This window comes from Xylocopa sonorina, chromosome 9 (genome assembly GCF_050948175.1).
Source record: "Xylocopa sonorina isolate GNS202 chromosome 9, iyXylSono1_principal, whole genome shotgun sequence".
NCBI lineage: Eukaryota > Metazoa > Arthropoda > Insecta > Hymenoptera > Apidae > Xylocopa > Xylocopa sonorina.
The window spans coordinates 4,587,962-4,610,241 of NC_135201.1; the positions used below are offsets into that span (position 1 = coordinate 4,587,962).

At 38.4% G+C, this 22,280-nt stretch overlaps 1 protein-coding gene across 1 annotated transcript in view; it reads left to right on the forward strand.

Annotated features, from left to right (window-relative positions):
* The window catches only part of LOC143427463 (interleukin-1 receptor accessory protein-like 1-A), a 150,332-nt gene that overhangs the window by 23,844 nt on the left and 104,208 nt on the right, over positions 1–22,280 (forward strand). The window lies entirely within an intron of this gene.

Sequence of the window (22,280 nt, forward strand, 5' to 3'; positions counted from 1 at the left end):
GCGCCAACCGGATAATAATATTCCGCGCGGGGAATTCGAATGACAGAGGCGCACCCTCGCGCACTGGCATTAATCACTGCTCGCGTGTCCCAGCGAGAAACTGGCTGGTGATTCCTCAGCTCAGAGCTCGTTCTCGTCTCTCTCTGAGACAGCTCGAACGTATGTGCCAGCCAAACACGGATCCAAACGCTTGCTCGCGAGTCGAGGAGGAATCTTTTGGGTACTGAGAACCGAGGATATCAGGGTGGCTCGAAGGGGGCGGAGAACGGCGATCCGTGAGGTCGTTAGCTTCGGTTAAGCGTCTTTGTCGGTGGTTAGCATCTCGCTGAGAAACATCTGTGGACAGAGTCGCGTCTGCGAGAGACAATAAAGCTCTGGGACCGTCGTGGCGCGGTTTAAAGCGTCGAGGGCGACGCCTCGCGTGGGGTCCCGCTGCGATCTCGCGTGACACGTCACGAACACGGAGGTAAACGGCCTTCCGGATCCGCCAGCGGTCGAGGGTGGCCTTTATCGAGATCCTCAGAGCTGCTCGAGCCTCGATTCGACGTTCAAATGCGCGGAATGGACGATTCTGACCATCTCAGACGAGTTTGCTAGGTTTCACTCGAGGCGTGTTTTAAAGGGCGCTGGTTCGAGTGCCCGAATGGAAATTATTTAGGGTAGCTTCGTCTGTTGTCCCTGTGGAGGCGGAATTGGGTGAACTAAGTGGGTATTGATCTGGTCCACGATTAGAATTGCGAGATCGTCAGACTTTTCTCTGGTTCAGCAGAATAAAAAGGGATTTGACTGGGTTACTCGAGACTGTTGATTATAATTGGCCTGATTAGAAATTGGAAAATGTTATTCATCAATGGTGATGTTAACCAGTTAGTTGTGGAATTTAGTTTCGAAAGATCGACACAGGCTGCGGAATTAAAAACAAGCAACGACGTGTATACATGTCGAACGCAGGGCAAATTGTACTATTATACGTTTCACGAAAAATTTTTGTTCGTCAAATAAACTAACTATTCCTATCTGAATACGTTATTCTTACTAGAAGCTTGAGAATTGTCAAAAAATAATAAAATACATAAACAAGAAAAATTGAAGATAGCAAGAGTAAACAAGAAAAATAAGAAAATAGTTTACGTATTGGTAATATAAAGGGAACATACACACAAAATAATATTCTTGTTACATTTCATTCAGATTTCGAGTTTTTATAGTGAATGGTAATTTTTTATTTTACACCACGAGTATACACGTCGAACGCACTTAACTGGTTAACAAGTTTTTATTGGGTAATATTATATAAAGAATGGAAGATTCGCGTTATTTATTGATTGATCTGGTCCACAATTAGAATTGCGAGATTGTCAGACTGTTCTCTGGTTCAGCAGAATAAAAATGGATTTGAGTGGGTTACTAGAAACTGTTGATTATAATTGGCCTGATTAGAAATTGGAAAATATTATCCATCAATGGTAATATTAACAGGTTTTTATTGGATAATATAATATAAAAAATGGAAGATTCGCGTTATTTACTGATTGATCTGGTCCACAATTAGAATTGCGAGATTGTCAGACTGTTCTCTGGTTCAGCAGAATAAAAATGGATTTGAGCAGGTTACTCCAGGCTGTTGATCATAATTGGTCTGATTAGAATTATGTAGAAAATTCATTAATTAAAGACAATTACAAGATCATTAGATAGTTCTTTTAAACTGAGATATTACTTGAAAGACTGCTCATAAACAACTGCTTCATCGTTTCAAAATATTCACAGGAAAAACTCATTTACTCAGCACATTCGTTCTTGTTTTCATTCTAGAATATTCCACGCACATAACATTTGAAACCTGAATTATTGATTAAATTTTAAATTAAGATAATTTCGTTATCCTACAATTAGAAAAATATTATTCATCAATGGCAATATTAACAATCTTTTGTTGGATAATATTATGTAGAGAATGGAGGATTCGCGATATTCATTGATTAATCGAAACGTAAACACATATATAGAACAACTTGGAGGATTAGAATCGATCGAGCAGGCAGTTTCACGGTTGTGCACGCGAGAGAAGCGTGTGTGCGTCTTTTCGTGACTGAATCGCGTGCATCAGGGACAATAAAAGCTGGGTACGCGCGTGCACCGACGTAAATACGTCGTTAGCCTAGAATCAATGTCTAGATTGACGTAGAATAGGGGTTACGAGCGCCAAGTTCGTTGCACTGAATGTTTGCGCGGTCGTTCAGAAGTGTTGTTGGGGTTGTGTATGAAGGGGGTTGCGAATGAATTCCCGTCGATCGCGCTCGAGTGGCCAGTTGTCGATGCGAGGAGCCAGGAGGGCCGTCAAAGGGTTCAATGATTCCAGAATCCTTCCATTAAAGTTCCTCTGAGGGGTGGATCGAAGTCGAATCTTGTGCCAGCCAGCTGTTGCTGTTTCAGCAACATTGGAGTTAATTGTGATTAGCTGAGGTATAGCAGTTTGGTTTGTGAGGGTGGAAATTGGTGAAATCGAAATTATCTCTTTCTTGTTCATCTAACAATATTAAAAAAAAATATTAAATTGAAACATCGATTGAACGCAATTAAACGATTCGTGTGAACTTCTCTTAGTATATGTTCTATATGTATAGATGAACTTTCAAGGGTTCTACTTGCCAAAAGGGTCGTTCAAACCCGTATCCAGCTTTGGCACATTTAATGAAATTCATTGCATCTGAATAAACAGCGACTGAAGCGGTGAAAGGGCTTGGTTGGGACCAGTCTTCGTGCAGTTCAACTCGAATGATTAATCGTTGGAAGCAGAACGAATGCACTCGCACAAGAGAAACCAGCAATCAAGAAATAATCGTTTCAAAATTAACTCTGCGTCTCATATATTAAAAGTAAAAAAAATATTTCTTATGTACACATTTAATCGTTCGAAGTAGAACGAATACACTCGCGTAAGAGAAACCAGCAATCAAGAAATAATCGTTTCAAAATTAACTCTGCGTCTCATATTAAAAATAAAAAAAATATTTCTTATGCACGCATTCCTAATATTTAATTCTCACCACAAGCAACATTTCTCGTATTCAATCAAGAAATAATCGTTTCAAAATTAACTCTGCGTCTCATATTAAAAAAAAAAATATTTCTTATGCACGCATTCCTAATATTTAATTCTCACTACAAGCAACATTTCTCGTATTCGCGTATCCCGCAAACAACGGAACCTCGACGTGCTCGCTCGCAGACGTTTGACAATTACTCGCGTATCTCGTATTCAGCAAACCGTTTCGTTCTATTGCTCGTCGCGAGTGAGCGTTAACGTAATTATCATCGCGACACTTGGGACCAATATCTGTGGCCGTGTTCGAGCAACGAGTGGAACGTCACGCGTGTCGAAGTAGGCGTGGGCAGAGCCAAGACAAAGGTAGAGCTGTGTTCATTTTTATGCGCCGAAACGCTCGTCCAGCGATTCTGCAACGCGCCACGGACAAAGGAGATCGCGATTATGCACTCGTCACGTACTCTCCACCCCCGTACTCTCCTCTTGGAATGATAAATTCGCGAGCCATTGTCCCGTACCGGGAACCGTCCCGTCTACCGCGAACAACCTCAAAGGGACCGAATCGAGGTGTTGCTCGATCGACCAGAAAGATGATCGTTCCATCCTGATAATTAATAGTCCTTTCGTTGACTGTAGTCCACACTCTCGCTTGCCTTCGATCGGCTAACACACTCCTCGCCAAATTTTTCTTGTCGTGGAACACTCTTTGGTTGGACAATTTTTTTTGGCAATACTGAAGTCAGTTTGACATTTTTAATTAGGATAAAAATTGAAATTAATTTTTATTTCATCAAGTGAAATAAAAGATGATCGTTCCATCGTGATAATTAATAGTCCTTTCGTTGACTGTAGTCCACACTCTCGCTTGCCTTCGATCAGCTAACCCATTCTTCGCCAAATTTTTCTTGTCGTGGAACACTATTTAGCTGGACAATTTTTTTTGGCAATGCTGAAGTCAGTTTGAGATTTTTGGTTGGGATAAAAATGGAAAAAAGTCTCTTTTACGCGACATAAAAATTGAAATCAATTTTTATTTTTATTAAGAAAGTAGATAGTGTGTTACTGTTCTCTGCGTTGATTTTGGAATTTTTCGTGGAATCAGTGATTGCTTAGGAAAGTAAAAAATTCAGTCAGTTTGACATTTTTAATGAGGATAAAAATTGAAATTAATTTTTATTTCATCAAGTGAAATAAAAGATGATTGTTCCATCCTGATAATTAATAGTCCTTTCGTTGACTGTAGTCCACACTCTCGCTTGCCTTCGATCGGCTAACCCACTCCTCGCCAAATTTTTCTTGTCGTGGAACATTTCTTGGTTGGACAATTTTTTTTGACAATGCTGAAGTCAGTTTGAAATTGTCAGTTGGGATAAAAGTGGAAAAAAGTCTCTTTTACGCGATATAAAAATTGAAATCAATTTTTATTTCATCTCTTCAATACATCTATGTTATCACTTAATAATAAAAATTTATTTCAATTTTTATGTTGTGTAAAAGAAACTTTTTTTATTTTTAATAAGAAAGTAGATACTGTTTTACTGTTCTCTGCATCGATTTCAGAATTTTTCGTGGAATCAGTGATTGCTTAGAAAAGTAAAAATGATGTATAAAAATTATTTTTGATCATTTTCTGACGTAGATATTGTAAAGTAGTGTATACTACAAAATGGTATTTTATTTTACTTTATGTTAGGTTATATAAAAACGTCTCACATTTTTTTTTACGCGATATAAAATAACGACGCTAGCGCAGACTCACGTTCGCTAGCTTTCAGCAAGCGTCCGCAGGATTACTCCAAAGCGGTTTAATTTGGACTAGAAAAACGTACAGTTCTAGTTTCCACGTGAGATTTACTAAAATATGTACCTTCAGGATATTTTGTTAACAATTCGACGCAAAAAATTTCCTTTCAAATGGAATTGGTTTTTCAAATCTCAAACGAATCGATCGAGCTTGGAAGATTTGTATGGTCCAAAAAGATGCGATTGGAATTATTAAAAAAAAATGACAAAGCTTCGCAGTGGGAATTGTATTCCCAATAGGAACATCAGAATCATGAAAAATTACTCTTCATTTCCATACGTTTGAAATTCCCATTACTCAAAGTATCCTCAACTTTCTTCTCAATTTTTCCAACAAATCAATTCTCTGAACTTCTCAAGGGACCTCAAAGTCCACCATCGACCTTCAACAAGCTGATCTCTTCGCATTATCCAAAAATTGCAATTAATTGGTAAAAAAGTTCGCAAGAGGAACACGAAGCATTGCATCACGATGTCGCATGCGTGAAATAAAACGATGTACATAAAAGTAACACCACGTCACATGGTTACCTTCACAGTAGGTAACAACCTCATACACGGGTCGCATTAAAACGCGTCGCACGTACTACGAAATATTCCTTTATATACCCGCTGGTAGTTAGCCGCTCGAAACTCATCGTAGCATCTCTGCGTCGTGACGACGGTATAAATCAGCCCAGGCGGTTTATTAAACGCTTAACGAAATGTTCCACCAGCGATTCGTCGTCGCGAGGGACAAAGAAGAATTTCTGACGTCTGACGAGGGGTGCTCGTCGATCTTCGACGACCTTAAAAAATAGTCATCAATGATTAGTCGTCGCGAGCGACAAAGAGGAATTTCTGACGCCTCGCGAGGGGTGCTCGTCGATGTTCGACGACCTTAAAAAAATAGTCGACGTTTTTCCACCAGCGATTCGTGGTCGCGAGGGACAAAGAGGAATTTCTGACGCCTCGCGAGGGGTGCTCGTCGATGTTCGACGACCTTAAAAAATAGTCGACGCTTTTTCACCAGCGATTAATCGTCTCTGACGCCTCGCGAGGGGTGCTCGTTGATGTTCAACGACCTTAAAAAGTAGTTGACGCTTTTCCACTAGCGATTCTTTGTCGCGATCAACAAAGAGGAATTTCTGACGCCTCGCGAGGGGTGCTCGTCGATCTTCGACGACCTTAAAAACTAGTTGTCGCTTTTCCACCAGCAATTGGTCGTCGCGAGCGACAAAGAGGAATTTCTGACGCCTCGCGAGGGGTGTTCGTCGATGTTCGACGACCTTAAAAAGTAGTTGACGCTTTTCCACTAGCCATTTTTTGTCGCGATCAACAAAGAGGAATTTCTGACGCCTCGCGAGGGGTGCTCGTCGATTTTCGACGACCTTAAAAAAATAGTCGACGATTCGATATCGATGAATTCGAATGGAAATCGCGAGAGACTATAAATGGACCGTTCGAGAATCGCGCGAATTCACTTGGAATCGAAATCCTTTAACGAGTCGCGCGGTTAATGAGACTTGACCCCCACTTTCGACGACTCCGACGCGTCTCGTCGCGCCGCCGGAAATTAGAACGGGGAATTGGAAGCGCGTCAGAAGGCAGAGCGACTGAAATTGTCGGGACCCGTTTGAATCGCGATTCGAAACAGCCGTGGAACTTTTTAATAAACCGCGTTAGAGTTTGTCACCAAAACGGGGCGAAATGCTAATTTTTTGAAGATTCATTCGATTGAAATTAACGTGAGATTGTAAAATGTCGCGTTAGATGGTCTAGAAAAGTGGACATTATGTGTTACAATTGTAAATAACAAGAACAAATATGAAACAGCTGAGATTTTGGTCTTCTCTATATATTTTTGGATTCTGGGTTTTATTATGAAGAAATGCTAAGTAAGAGCCAAGTTGGGGGTGCAACGAGCGATTTAGAACATTTATGGTCCAATATAGAAACTTATTAGATAAATATTAATTTGTAAATTAGCATGAATATTATTATAATATAAAATATACTAAACTATAAAAATTATTAATTATTATTATACATGAATGTAAATTATTATTTGAAAACATGAAACAGCTGAGATTCTGGGTTTATTATGAAGAAATGTGAAGTTAGAGCCAAGTAGAGGGTGCAATGGGCCATTTAGAACATTTATGGTCCAATATAGAAACTTATTAGATAAATATTAATTCGTAAATTAGCATGAAATGCTAAATTATTATATTATTATAATACAAAATATACTAAACTATAAAAATTATTAATTATTATTATATATGAATGTAAATTATTATTTTCTAATTATTTCAACAAACATGAAAGAAGAGTTCGAACAAAATTATTTTAAACACTGATCGATTTTCGTCGATCACTCGTGAGAATCGCGTTCTCCACGAGAACCAAACCTTTATCTGCGAAAGAACCAACAAACTCCCCATTCGCCTTAATTAAAAATAATTATTATTATATACCAATGTAAATTATTATTTTCTCAATATTTCAACAGATATGAAAGAACCTTTGAATAGAGTTCGAACGAAATTATTTTAAACGCTCGATTTCCGTCGATCACTCGTGAGGATAGCGTTCTCCACAAGAACCAAACCTTTATCTGCGAAAGAACCAACAAACTCTCCATTCGCCTTAATTAAAAATAATTATTATTATATACCAATGTAAATTATTATTTTCTCAATATTTCAACAGACATGAAAGAACCTTTGAATAGAGTTCGAACGAAATTATTTTAAACGCTCGATTTCCGTCGATCACTCGTGAGAATAGCGTTCTCCACGAGAACCAAACCTTTACCTCCAAAAGACCCAACGAACGCTCCATTCGCGTTAATTAAAAATATTTCTACGCGTTCCTCAGCGACGATGGAACTTGGAACTGCCGCGCGAACAGAGGAAGCTCTGGACTGGAGAACGCGAGGGACGGTCGTTCCGAGTTACGAGCGAACAATGTGGCTGTGGAATCGCAGAGAAAGGGTTGTAATCGTCCGCGAAATTGCCGCGAATCTTGGTCGAGTTCCAGGGATCCTGGGCGATTCGAATCGCGGGGGTGCGCGCTCGTTACAGCGAGCTAGTTAATTAAGCTGCGGCTGATTACTGGCTGGCGGAAGTAAACCGTGACTGGCGACAGTTAGGTGGACGTGTATCGTAGCCTATTATTAACACCTGTTGTATACGGTGGCACCGTGGCTGGGCTTCAGCCCTGATTATTAATCCGATCGACGTTTCTATGGGCAGAACCCTCGCGCAACGCCGTATCGTGGCCGGAAATCGATGAAACTCTGCCCCAAACGGGTTTAAAATGAACTTTTTGGTAACGACGTTTTAATTGGGTTTGTGTACCACGCGGAATAATTGTCTTCGTTTATTATATTGTCACTGGTACACTTTGTACGTTTATAGTTTCTTCTTTTAAGGAAGTAATAATAGAAATTGTGTTTCTAATTTATACAATCATTGAAATTGATTGTAATTTATGCATTTTGCAATATAGAGATTAGAAATGAAGCTTGAAAAATTAAATGTATACGTATGTTTGTGGTCTTAGAACATTTCTCTAATTTTAAGGAAAAATTCTTCTTCTAAGGAAGTAATAATAGAAATTGTGTTTCTAATTTATATAATTATCGGAATTAATTTTATTTTATGTATTTTGTAGTATAGAGATTAGAAATGAAGCTTGAAAAATTAAACGTATACATATGTGTGTGGTCTTAGAACATTTCTCGAATTTTAAGGAAAAATTCTTCTTCTAAGGAAGTGATAATAGAAATTGTGTTTCTAATTTATACAATCATTGAAATTGATTGTATTTTATGTATTTTGTAGTATAGAGATTAGAAATGAAGCTTGAAAAATTAAATGTATACGTATGTTTGTGGTCTTAGAACATTTCTCGAATTTTAAGGAAAAATTCTTCTTCTAAGCAAGTGATAATAGAAATTGTGTTTCTAATTTATACAATCATTGAAATTGATTGTATTTTATGCATTTTGCAATATAGAGGTTAGAAACGAAGCTTTACAATTTAAACATACATATATGTGTGTGGCCTTGGAGTATTTCTCCAATTTTAACCTTAATCAATTTTAACTCTCACTCGCCACGATGTTTCGCGTGGCAACTCGAGGAGCGACAGTCTCTGTTTATACTGAATTTCGTTATCTCCAGTTAACAGAAGCGAAGTATTGGTTCGAGAATAGGTTTGTTTTTGGTTGCAATGTGACATTGTGACGTAAAATTCGTCTACGACTGTAGTCTTGAATACGATGTGTCTAGCTTCAGTACAGTTTCGACGATCGTAGCGAGCACGCGTATCGCGAAGTTTTCCATTACCCGTTTTGAAAGTTTTAACGCGAGTTTCATTTTCAATTGTATGGATGTTCGTGTGATGTACCAGAAACAGAAGAATTAGAGTAACAGACATGAGTGAATCCGGAAGTAGCAGCGATCACCCACAAGATTCTGCCAATTCGGAATGCCTTGGCAAGTGTTTCGTAAAGTATCACACTTAAACACCGATAATTATGTTTTTTCAAACTGCAAACATAGATAATATATCAAAATACGACATTTACGTATATTAATTTTCCTATAAATTCATTTTTACGCGAAATCGTCTCGACTTGCAGTGCCATCCGACCGAAAAAGTCGTCGAGCGCAAAGGGTTAAGGAAAAATGCTTCTTCTAAGGAAGTAATAATACGAATTGCATTTTTAATTTATACAATCATCGTAACTGATTGTATTTTATATCTTTTATAGAAATTAGAAACAAATCTCTAAAATTTAAACATACACATATGTACATGTTCTTGGAGTATTTCTCTAATGTTAAGTAACTCGTTGAAATTGCTTCTCCCAAGGAAGTAATAATACGAATTGCATTTTTAATTTATACAATCATCGAAACAGATTATATTTTACGTATTTCGTAACATAGAGATTAGAAACAAATCTCTAAAATTTAAACATACACATATGTGCATGTTCTTGAAGTGGTCCTCTAATGTTAAGTAACTCGTTGAAATTGCTTCTCCCAAGGAAGTAATAATACGAATTGCATTTTTAATTTATACAATCGTCGAAACTGATTGTATTTTACGTCTTTTATAACATAGAGATTAGAAACAAATCTCTAAAAATTAAACATACACATATGTACATGTTCTTGAAGTGGTCCTCTAATGTTAAGTAACTCATTGAAATTGCTTCTCCCAAGGAAGTAATAATACAAATTGCATTTTTAATTTATACAATCATCGAAACAGATTGTATTTTACGTATTTCGTAACATAGAGATTAGAAACAAATCTCTAAAAATTAAACATACACATATGTACATGTTCTTGAAGTATTTCTCTAATTTTAAGGAACTCGTTGAAATTGCTTCCAAAATGGCGCCCAATCAACAAACAGTTCCCAACCTTACTTTTCTAAATATTAATGTATACGCATGTACACATCCTTGAAGTATTTCTCTAACGTTAAGTAACTCGTTGAAATTGCTTCCAAAATGGCGCCCAATCAACAAACCATTCCCAACCTTACATCACTAAATATTAATCGTAAGTTCAGAACGTTTCGCGTCCAAAAAGCCATCCTCCAAAACGAACGAACGCGACCTAAAACGAAGAGAGAGAAAGAAAAGCTGCGCTGAGGAACGCGTACGAACCACAGGGCCGATTTCGCTCGATTGCTTCGAAAAACCGGCGAAATTGGCCGGAACGGCGAAGCATGGGACGACAACTGGTTGAAAGGAGCGCGATGGACGATTCTGGAAGGGATAGGAGGGGAGAGGAGGGCAAAGGGAGAGGTCAGACGGTCAGACGCAGAGGTTCGACCGTTTCTTTCGTAGTTCGACGGTGGTCGAAGCACTCCTGTTCCCTCTCGACGGCAGCAAACCTCGAAAGGTATATAATTCGTGGCTCAGGGATCGGAGCCACTTATTTCGTCTGTTCTTTCCCTTTTTCGAGGGGGGTGAGGGCCTCGCTTACTCGACGCATACGAATCTCTCGAGTTTGAAGTGGCCTGGCCGGTCCTCGCGTCGGTAGCCACAGAAAAACGCCGTTGCGTCCGCTGCACCGAAAGGGATGCGTCTCCACCGTTCCGTTCACCTTCTCTTCTTCGACGCTCGCGGCTGCGCGCACTGTTTTTTCCTCGTTGCGCGCTAGTTGCATCTGTAGAATTGTTTTCTAAAGTTTTTTTTTTATTTCGCAACGCCTTTTAAGTTCGTGAATCTTTTTAGTGAGACTAAAGTAAATTCGAATCATCTGTTATATGCAAATGATAGCAAATATTGAACGATTGTATTTTACAAATGGCGTCAATAGAGAACCAATCTCCGACATTCGCGGTTCTGAACAGTTTTTTTTTTCTACTGCGCGTTAGTTGTATTCATAGAATCGTTTTCTAAACTTCTTTTTTTATCTTGGAACTCCTTTTAAGTTTGTGAATTTTCTTAGCAAAATTAAAGTAAATTTGAATCTTTGGTTATAGTAAATGATAGCAACGAAAGATTGAACAACTACATTTTCCAAATGGCGTCAGTACCGAGCCAACATCCGCCATTCGCGGTTCTGACTGCACAGAAAGCTTTTCCTCCACTGTGTGCTAGTTGTATCTATACAATTGTTTCTTAAATTTCTTGTTATCTTGTAACTCCCTTTAAATTTGCGAATTCTTTAGTGGCATTAAAGTAAATTCGAATCACGATAGCAACGAAGCATCGAACGATTGTATTTTCCAAATGGCGTTAATAGTGAGCCCAACATCCGGCATTTGCGGTTCTGACTGCACAGAAAGTTTTTCCTCCACTGTACGCTATAGAATTGTTTCTTAAATTTTTTTTATCTTCTAACTGCCTTTAAATTTGTGAGTTCTTTACTGATACTAAAGTAAATTCTAATCTCGATAGCGACGAAACATAGAAACATTGTATTTTGCAAATGGCGTCAGTAACAAGCCCAACATCCAGCATTTGCGGTTCTGAACACACAGAAACTTTTCCTCCACTGCGCATTAGTTGTATCTATAGAATTGTTTCTTAAATTTTTTTTTATCTTGAAACGCCTTTTAATTTCGTGAATTTTTCAGCGACACTAATGTAAATTCTAATCTCGATAGCGACGAAATATAGAAACATTGTATTTTCCAAATGGCGTCAATAGCGAGCCCAACATCCGACATTCGCGGTTTTGACTGCCCGGAAAATTGTATCTATAGAATTGTTTCCTAAACTTCTTTTTTTATCTTGGAACGTCTCTTAAGTTCGCGAATTTTTCAGCGGCACTAAATTATAACAAATTCGAATCTTTGATTATAGTAAATGATAGCAACGAAGCATTGAACGATTATATTTTATATATGGCGTCAGTAGCGAATTAATATCCGACATTCGCGATTCTGACTGCACAGAAAGTTTTTCCTTTACTGTGCGCCAGTTATATCTATACAAATTGTTTCTTACATTTTTTTATCTTATAACTCCCTTTAAATTTGTGAGTTCTTTAGTGACACTAAAGTAAATTCGAATCTCGATAGCAACGAAACATAGAAGCATTGTATTTTCCAAATGGCGTCAATAGCGAGCCCAACATCCGGCATTCGCGGTTCCGGCAGCTCGACTCGAAAGTGACCGCGATAAATATCCACCGTGGCCAGCGATATTTCCATGGGCAGCGAGGAATGTCGGGCATCGAAAGGCCCCGTTCGTTCGACCCGCGCGAAAGCGGGAAACGAGGCACTGCTAACGAGGAAATAATGGCCACGTCTCCGCGAGTTTCTCCGGGATTTTTCAGCGCCCGTGTATCCTGGAAGCGTTGCGCAAACCAGCGCCAACGACGCGAACAAACGCGACACGCAACGGTTGCCGGTTGCGAAACCGACCGCGAACGACACGCGTTTCCAAGAACTGCGAGATCTAGATTCGTGGAGAGTCTGCAGGTAGAAGGTAGAGTCTTTCTCTCTTGGCGAAGCTGGTGCACAGAATTTCCTCTGAGACGTAGACACGACGATTATGACGGAGGGTAGTTTCGCGCGCGAGGACTCGCGCAACCCTCGCGCGCAGTCCTGTCGAGGACGAGGCGCTTGTTATCTTCCGCCTCGTCTCTTCCTCTCTTTTATTTCTCTAGCTTTTTCTTTCTTCTTCTTTTCTCTGGTTGCTTCCTGCTCTTTAATCTTAGCTTCGAAACTGTTGTGGAACTTTTTAATAAGGTACAGTGGAATTTACTGTGTATCTGTGGTAGTTCCTTTTTCTTCTAAATAGTTGTTGGTCTTGATAAGCGGGAGTCTGGGGATCGAAAATTATTATCGTTAACTACTTTGGATCTGATTTTTTTCTTCAAAGCGGTTTCCAATGTAATTACCTTAAATACGATATTTATTGTTATTAATCAGGGTTTGAAACAGTTTTGTAAGCTCGTAATAAATTACCTTGGGATTTATTGTGTACTTGTGCTAGGTTTTGTAACAACTTTTGGAAAAGTAATTTGTCACGTCGAAACTTGATTTTTTTTCCAAAGCGATTTCGAATGTAATTAGCTTAAATACGATATTTATTGTTATTAATCAGGGTTTGAAATAGTTTTCTAACTTTGTAATAAATTACCTTAGAATTTATTGTGTACTTGTGCTAGGTTTTGTAACAACTTTTTCTTAAAAATTCTTGGAAAAGTAATTTGTCACGTTGAAACTTGATTTTTTTCTCCAAAGCGGTTTCTAATGTAATTAGCTTAAATACGATATTTATTGTTATTAATCAGTGTTTGAAACAGTTTTGTAATTTCATAATAAATCACCTTGGGATTTATTATGTACTTGTGCTAGGTTTTGTAACAACTTTTTTGTTTTTTAATCTTGGAAAAATAATTTGTCACGTCGAAACGAACAAACATTGATCTTTTTCTCCAAAGCGGTTTCGAATGTAATTAGCTTAAATACTTATAACAACTTTTTCTTAAAAAATCTTGGAAAAGTAATTTGTCGCGTCGAAACCAGCGTTGAAGAAAATTCCAGGATAGAATTGTTCGCTTGAAGTCTCGCTTTAATCCATCGTCCATTGCTCCTCCGCCTCTTCGAGTGGCCGCTTCGTTTTTCACTACCGATCGAGCCTCGATCGGGTCCGTTTCGTGTGTGTACGCACCGCGTATTCCCGAAAGGCGAGCTGCCACCGGCGCGTTTCGAGAACTCAGGTAAAACGCGGTCGAAGAATGCCTCCCAACCCCCTGAAACAGCCATGACGGGGACCCAGCGAGAAAAAGGAGGAATGCCGCGGGCCTTGGCATCCCTCTTCTCTCATTCCGTTTCGATTTCTTTACCCTGCGTCCCGTGGCCCGCGATCGTGAGAACCTCCAGCCAGACTTTCGACGATTATTTACCCTCCTGTAATAGCTGCTCATTCTCCTCTTTTTCTTTTTATCGATTTCGATAGATTTTCTCGAGGAATTATGCTGTTTCTTTTTTTTTTTTTTTGCTTCCTTTTATTTTAGTTTTGCAAATATAGATGCAGTTACAGTGTAGGAATTTGAGATTTTTGTTGTTTTATAGAAAGGTTGTGAGATATTATAAATTAACGAGACTTTCGACGATTATTTAGCCTCCTGTAATAGCTGCTCATTCTCCTCTTCTTCTTTTTATCGATTTCGATAGATTTTCTCGAGGAATTATGCTGTTATTTTTTTTTTTTTTTTTTTTTGCTTCCTTTAATTTCAGTTTGGCAAATATAGATGCAGTTACAGTGTAGGAGTTTGAGATTTTTATTGTTTTATTACGAGGGTTGTGAGATATTTTTATATAATTAAGTGAATTTTGAGAAAGGGTTTAAGCAAAAGTGTATACGTTAAAATTAGTGAGGGTGCTGCAGTTTTCTATAAATATTTTTGGATCATTTTTATAACCTGAGGGACAGTCATTGATTATATATTGCATATTAATATCGCGTGGAAATAGGGGGTGTTACAGTTCCACAGTGCCTATACGCAATCCACCAATATTTATTAATAATGCATACTCACAAAAATTATAATAAACTCAATAACAAACTTAAACTAACAACTCCATAATTCAAAATCAAATTCAAGACTCTTCCATTCCCAAATCCTCCAATTCAAAGAATTAATTATCATTTAAACAAAATCTACAATTATTCTATCACCAATCCATTCAGTACTTTTTCATTTCCAAATTTGATCACCCGTCGTCCTCGCGACGGTGATAAAACGGACGTGCCCTCGAGGAGAACCGGAAGAGACATTTACGTTTCCTCTGCGATGGAAGAATGGCGCGGTCTAAACACAGGGAGCCGAATTCTTCCGCTTTCGCAGCACGCGCGACCGTTTCGCGTTAAGTTCGTGTTCACCGTCGATCAAAGTTTTACGGGGACGAGCTCGCGGAATGGATTCCCGTGGGTTAGCGGTGGAACAATCGGCCGTTTCGACATATTTACGAGGGCAGCGTGGCGAACGAGGGCGCTCGTAAAAAGTACCGGAAATATCATTCCGCGAGGGGGTGGAAAATCGCCCCGTTCGGGCCCAACCTCGATCCTCGTGGTTTGTTTTCGTAGATAAACATATTCTGACGCATTGGTTGGCCGGAAATGTATCTATTCGCGGGAGGATTGTAACCGCGCGGTTTGAGGAATCATATTTTTGGACCCGTGTTTCCCGATGATTTGTCAGAGGGTTTAAATGGCTCTTGAAATTAGCTTCCCAAGCTCACTATTATTTATTGGATATTGTACGTTCGTACTTTTTACAAGTTGACGATTGACAAAAATGTTTTATTATTTTATTTTATATTTATATTTGGGAGGAAAAGTATTTGCAAATATAAATTTGGTGCAATTCCACGATTGCAATCTTATGCAATCTCATGACTCTTAATAGTAATACGTTCGATTAGATTTTTTATTATTATATTTTATACTTGTATTCGAGAGAAAAATATTTGAAAATATAAACTTAGTATAATTCTGCAATTGTAATCTTATGCAATCTAATGATCTGCAACAGTAATACGTTCGATTAGATTTTTTATTGCTATATTTTATATTTACATTCGAGAAAAAAAATATTTGCAAATATAAATTTGATGCAATTCCACGATTGCAATCTTATGCAATCTAATGATCTGCAACAATAATACGTTCGATTAGATTTTTTATTGCTATATTTTATATTTACATTCGAGAGAAAAAGTATTTGCAATTATAAACTTGATATAATTCTAAAATTGCAACCTAATGATCTGCAACAATAATACGTTCGATTAGATTTCTCATTGCTATATTTTATATTTACATTCGAGAGAAAAAGTATTTGCAAATATAAACTTGATGCAATCTTATGCAATCTAATGATTCACAACAGTAATTTTATTACTATATTTTATATTTATATTTGAAAAAAGAAGTATTTGCAAATATAAACTCGATACAATTTCACGATTGCAATCTTATGCAATCTAATGACTCTCAACAGTAACACATTCGATTCCCAATAATCACTCAATCAATATTACACACATATATATATCTTATCAGAAACAGGTTTACAGGCAGCTAGAAAAATGATAAAACAACAACCACGAAACCGCAATCCGCAACACTCGTAGTTACATCAACCAGAAACGATATAACAATTCCCATGGAGTCAAATTGTCAATTTTCAGCCGCGCTCGACGACTCTCGTCCCGATTAATTAAAACAGAGGACCTGCCGTCGAAATGTCCACAGCGCGGTTCGATTACCACGCGTAACGAAACACCGCGCGTTTCAATTTACGCAACGAAAAACCGACCTCGCGCATAATTAAACAATCGAACGACTAACGATCCTCCAGCGCCATCGTCCTCCGACGCGCTCGCAGGAGGATCCGCGCGCGTGCTCAGCGCTGGACGTTTCGTTTGCGGAATGAAATTCCACACTGCGGAATAATCCAATCCTCGTCACGACAGAGAAGAGTTCCGTGTCGTAAACATCGTCACGGAAGCAGGCTTAAACAGTCAACCGCGGAATTTAGTTTCAGAAATCGTTAAGAGCGCAATTCAAATCAAGCAATGACGAGAATACGCGTCGAGCGCAGGGGAATACTCCTTATTTATACATTTCACGAGAAATGTAAAGCGAGGAAGGCTTTTACGTTTTGATTTCGCAAGAATTCTACTCACCAATCGCAAGAAAATGAAGTTTTGCTTCGACGTGTATACACGTCGAACGCAGTTAACTTGTTAACCCATTCGCTGCCAAGGACCAGTATACAGTCAACTCTTCGATTTTAGTACAAATCGCATCATTCGTACCGCGTTATATGGAGACGTATAAATTATAAATTATTTTTATCGAATCGAAGAGTTCATATAAGAAAAATGGTTGAAAAAATGATCCAAAAACTAAACTAAAAAACTGTTTCCAACAAAAGGAAGGCACACTTTTGTAAAATTCTGTAATCTTTCAACACTCATTCTTTGAATGGGTAAAAATGTTTTCCTCGCTTAGTTCATTTTCACAGTGGTTTTCAATCGTAGCTTCTTTTTCTAACTCTGCTAAAACCTTTCTATAGGGAGCTAAGCAATTTCTTAACTCTCTTTTAAACTTTGCGCTGCGCACCGTCGACTGATCAGTTCGAATGAAATGAAGTTCGAATTCTTTAGCCAAATTTAGCCCTTTTCTTCGCATCTCGTAGATCAAGATTTGGCACCCATTTGTTTTCCTTATTTCCGTTCACCAATGCGTTTGAGGTGGGTGCATCAATTAATTCCATCAGTTCGTCTTCACCTAAAGTTTCTTCCCTGAGTACCAGATAAGCTGGCATGTTTATATAAACGTATCTAGTTGCTAGTCATTGGTAGGCTGCGCGGAAAGAACTTATGCGATGCTGTCGAACGGAAACCGCGTTCTACGAGTACCGCGTTATAGAAGGGTTAATTGTACTCGACTTTGACAGGGTGTTAGGCGTTGCCAAGACGAGTATACTCGTCCTACTTTCAATATATTGTAATATACTGGCTTTTGAATGAAAAAATATTGCTTTCCCATTGCCAAGGACGGGCATACTCGTCTTTGATTTTATGTATGATAATATATGTAATTTTACCAAGAAATGACAGAACTTTGGTAAACAGTACCACTCCAAATATAAATGGCAATGGAAATAGCTTCATATAATCTGGGCTTGCCAGCGATTGGGTTAAACAACGTACGACGGTTTTACCTAAACGTCGAATAGGTACTTTGTTTTTGCGTGCTATTAGGAATTTTTTAAACATTTAATTTAGAGGGAAAGGGATGATAGCATGATCAGTAACGAAAGATAACAGGTGCTGGTTCTTCAAGAGGAGAGACCATACCACTAGAAACTGAACTTTACTTGGAATCGCAGCAAGGTACTTAACCCATTCGTTGCCAAGGACGAGTATACTCGTCTTTAGCAGGGTGTTAGGCGTTGCCAAGACGAGTATACTCGTCCTACTTTCAATATATCATAATATACTTTACAGTATATTTTGCAGAACTTTGGTAAACAATACCACTCGAAATATAAATGGCAATGGAAATAGTTTCATCTAATCTGGGTTAAACGACGCGCTTCTCGAGACTCTGCTCTGCCATCTCCTCATAGGGTCGCTTACATCGCGAAGCAGAAGTTTTACGCGAATGACGGCGATTCTACGAGCAAAATGAACTTGGTTACGCTTGAGACGCGTGTCTATCCGCCTCGAGATGAAATATCATCGACAGAGTCCTCGCCAGAAGACGCCATTTCGATCAGTTCTCCCAGCTCGATCTGTTTCGATCGTGTCAGACGAGTGCTCGTTGGTTCGTATTGTGCACGCTCGCTTTTCTCTTTCCTTCCTCTTTCCATTCCTCGAGGCTGGCGCAGTGGGTCGAGCGCGAAGATCGATCGTGAAGGAAGCGTTGGTTGCTCTCCTCTTGGTGCACGTTTCAGCGTCGAGGGCGTTGAACCGGCGAAAAGGAAGACGCGCGAGGAATGTCCGGTTTTAATGGACCTGCGTTATCGCAGAGCTGGCCATCCTTCCTCTCTCTCTCTCTCTCTTTCTCTCTCTGCGAGCTGTATCTAAATGCACGACAGCCATACTTGTTTCGTCGTGAGCCTTCTTGGGTTTTAAAGGTTCGTTGTGGTACCAACGCGATAAGGGGTCTGTGGGTGCGACTTGGTGTTACTACCTTTGGTTGATATACTTTTAGGATGGTGCTGGGATTGGTTGGTGGACCTGTTGACTCGATGCAGGAATTGACAGGGTTTATTGAATAGAATGGTGTATGGTAATATTCAGCGTTGTGGTGAGGGTTGGAGAGTTGAATAACGGTGTGGCGGAATTTCTGTTCTCATGGGTTTTTATCATTTTATTAATTTATTAAATTAATTTAATTTAATAATTTATACAATTTTATTAAATTAAAATTTTATTGTAGTTGTATTAATTTTATAATTCTTTGGTAATTAATATTGAGAAATGGTGGACAGAGGGTGTTATTTAACCCTTTGCGCTCTGATCCTTCTTGGACGTTGGTAATAGAAAATTTCTGAAAGAATTGCAGTGGAATAAGTTTAACCTCCGCGATGATCACTTATCAATGCTGATGGTCCCTCAGTGGAGACATCTGAGTGCAGAGGGTTGATATATTTCACTTCGACAATAAAAAAAAGATTGCTTGATGCAATTGAATGGTATTGTATAGAAATCGTGTGCGAAGACGGCTATTATAATTTTCTGTAAATTATACTAGGGTTCACTCAAGATTACTGTCGTTTAGGGGCTGGCGAGATGATCGATTAATGGACAGGTAGTTAACCCTTATTGAGCACTAGCTTTTTATACATGACGCTCACTAGATTGCAATTGGTTCCAGTAGAAGTGGAAGATCTCAATATTACAAATATATGAATTTCAAATAATAATTTATAATCTTTTAACGTATGAAGACTCACTCTCGTTTTCAATCAAATATCGTCTGAGTCATCAACAGTTTCATCTTCGTTTTCTTTGATAATAAATAAAAAAATATAGTAAGAAGTATTGCAAGGGTAGCCGCGTTATAAGCAAAGATTATAACAGTAATTTACTCAGCAAGTAATTCTTAAGTACAATTCCGTTTTAAGTAGACAACCATCACCCTTTCATATCAACATTTTCATCCTTCATCTTCATTTGACTATCACAAAGATACAACTTTTCTTTTATAATAAAAAAGAAAAATATAATAAGAAGCATTGCAAGAGTATCCACGTTACAGCAAACGCTGTAACAGTAATTTACTCAGCAAATAATTTTCAACTAGAATTCCATTTTAAATAGACAACCATCACCCTTTCATATCAACATTTTCATCTTCATTTGACTATCACAAAGATACAACTTTTCTTTTATAATAAATAGAAGAAGATAGTAAGAATTAAATAGACAGTCATCACCCTTTCATATCAACATTTTCATCATCATTTGACTATCACAAAGATACAACTTTTCTTTTATAATAAATAGAAGAAGATAGTAAGAATTAAATAGACAGTCATCACCCTTTCATATCAACATTTTCATTATCATTTGACTATTACAAGGATACAACTGTTTTTTTATAATAAATAGAAGAAGATATTAATAAGTATTGCAAGGGTATCCACGTTACAGCAGAGGCTGTTACAGAAATTTACTCGACAAATAATTCTCAACTAGAATTCCGTTTTAAATAGACAGTTGTCCTCATCATTTGACTATCACATAGATACAATATCACACAGTATCACATAGATACAATTTTTCTTTTATAATAAAAAAGAAAAATATAATAAGAAGCAATTTACTGAGCAAATAATTGTCAACTAGAATTCCATTTTAAATAGACAGCCGTCGCCCTTTCACCAAGCCCTTCGAAGTTGACCCTGAAGAGAACGCTGGTACCGAGGAGGATCGCGAGAGGAGGTTAAATCGGTGCCGTTGGCAGACGTAACGCCGGTGAACCGGTCGAGCGGTTAGTTTTTGCGCGTGCATCGGCACGGAGGGTTTTCTGAAACGGTTCGAGGCGCGTCGCGTCCCCTCCGCCATCCTGGAGGGAGAACGCCGCGATCCTTCCTGCGGAAAAGTTCCTCTCCGCCGCGTTGATAGCGAGTTTAACTCGAGCTCGCCCGGGGATTCTTTGTCTCGCTTGAAACGAGGAAAGTTAAGCCTCCTGCTGGAACGAGCGGCACCCCCTCGATACGAGTTCTCCAGCCGCGGGCAAAGTCCCCGCGTAATCGGACCGGACGCGATGGATCCCGTCGACGTGTCGGCGAACAAACTTCCGCCTTTTGCTCGAGTACTTGCGCTCGATTTTCTTCCAACATTTCTTTTCCTTTTTTCTTCTTTTTCTTTATGTTTTCTTTTTTTTACGCTGATTGATTTAATTTTGAAGCGTCGAGTTGGGATGCATGCTTAATTTGGGGGTGCTGGATTTTTGGGTAGAGTAGAGTTAAAGCTTTCTATTTTGAGGATATGGGTTTAGAAATTTTGGTAATCTTTGTACGATATAACTTGGTAAACTTAGACAAGTCTCATAATCAATTTTAATATCTTTTTACGCTGATTGATTTAATTTTGAAGCGTCGAGTTGGGATGGTTGCTCAATTTGGGGGTGCTGGATTTTTGGATAGAGTGGAGTTAAAGCTTTCTATTTTGAGGATATGGGTTTAGAAATTTTGGTAATCTTTGTACGATATAACTTGGTAAACTTGGACAAGTCTCATAATCAATTTTAATATTTTTTTACGTTGGTTGATTTAATATTGAGGTGAGATGAATTGGAGATGGATGCTTAATTTGGGGGTGCTGATTTTTGGGTAGAGTGGAGTTAAAGCTTGTATAGTGAAGTTGTTCTATTTTGAGGATATGGTTTTCGTGTAGTATAATTTTAGAAATTTTTGTAAGCTTTGCATGGTATAACTTAGTAAGCTTAAACAAGTCTCACACAGCATATCTTAATGAATTTAAGCAACCCTTAGGTAGTAACTTAATGAATTTAAGCAACCCTTAAGTAGTTCAATTTATTAAACTTTAGCAACCCCTATAGGACATTATTAACACAATTTTTATATTTTTTTTACGTTGGTTGATTTAATATTGAGGCGTCGAATTGGAGATGGATGCTTAATTTGGAGGTGCTGGATTTTTGGGTAGAGTGGAGTTAAATTTTTTATAGTGAAGTTGTTCTATTTTGAGGATATGGTGTTTGTGTAGTATGATTTTAGAAATTTTGGTAATCTTGTACGATATAACTTAGTAATCTCTCAAGCCATTAAAAAATTACATTCAAATTGGGCTGCTATCCCTCGCCTACTTAATTTCTTACAGAAGAACTCAAAACGCAGTGTTTCAAACAAATCATTCGTACTCATCTTCACTGATTCTCTGCTCAAACCATTACCAAATTAGATT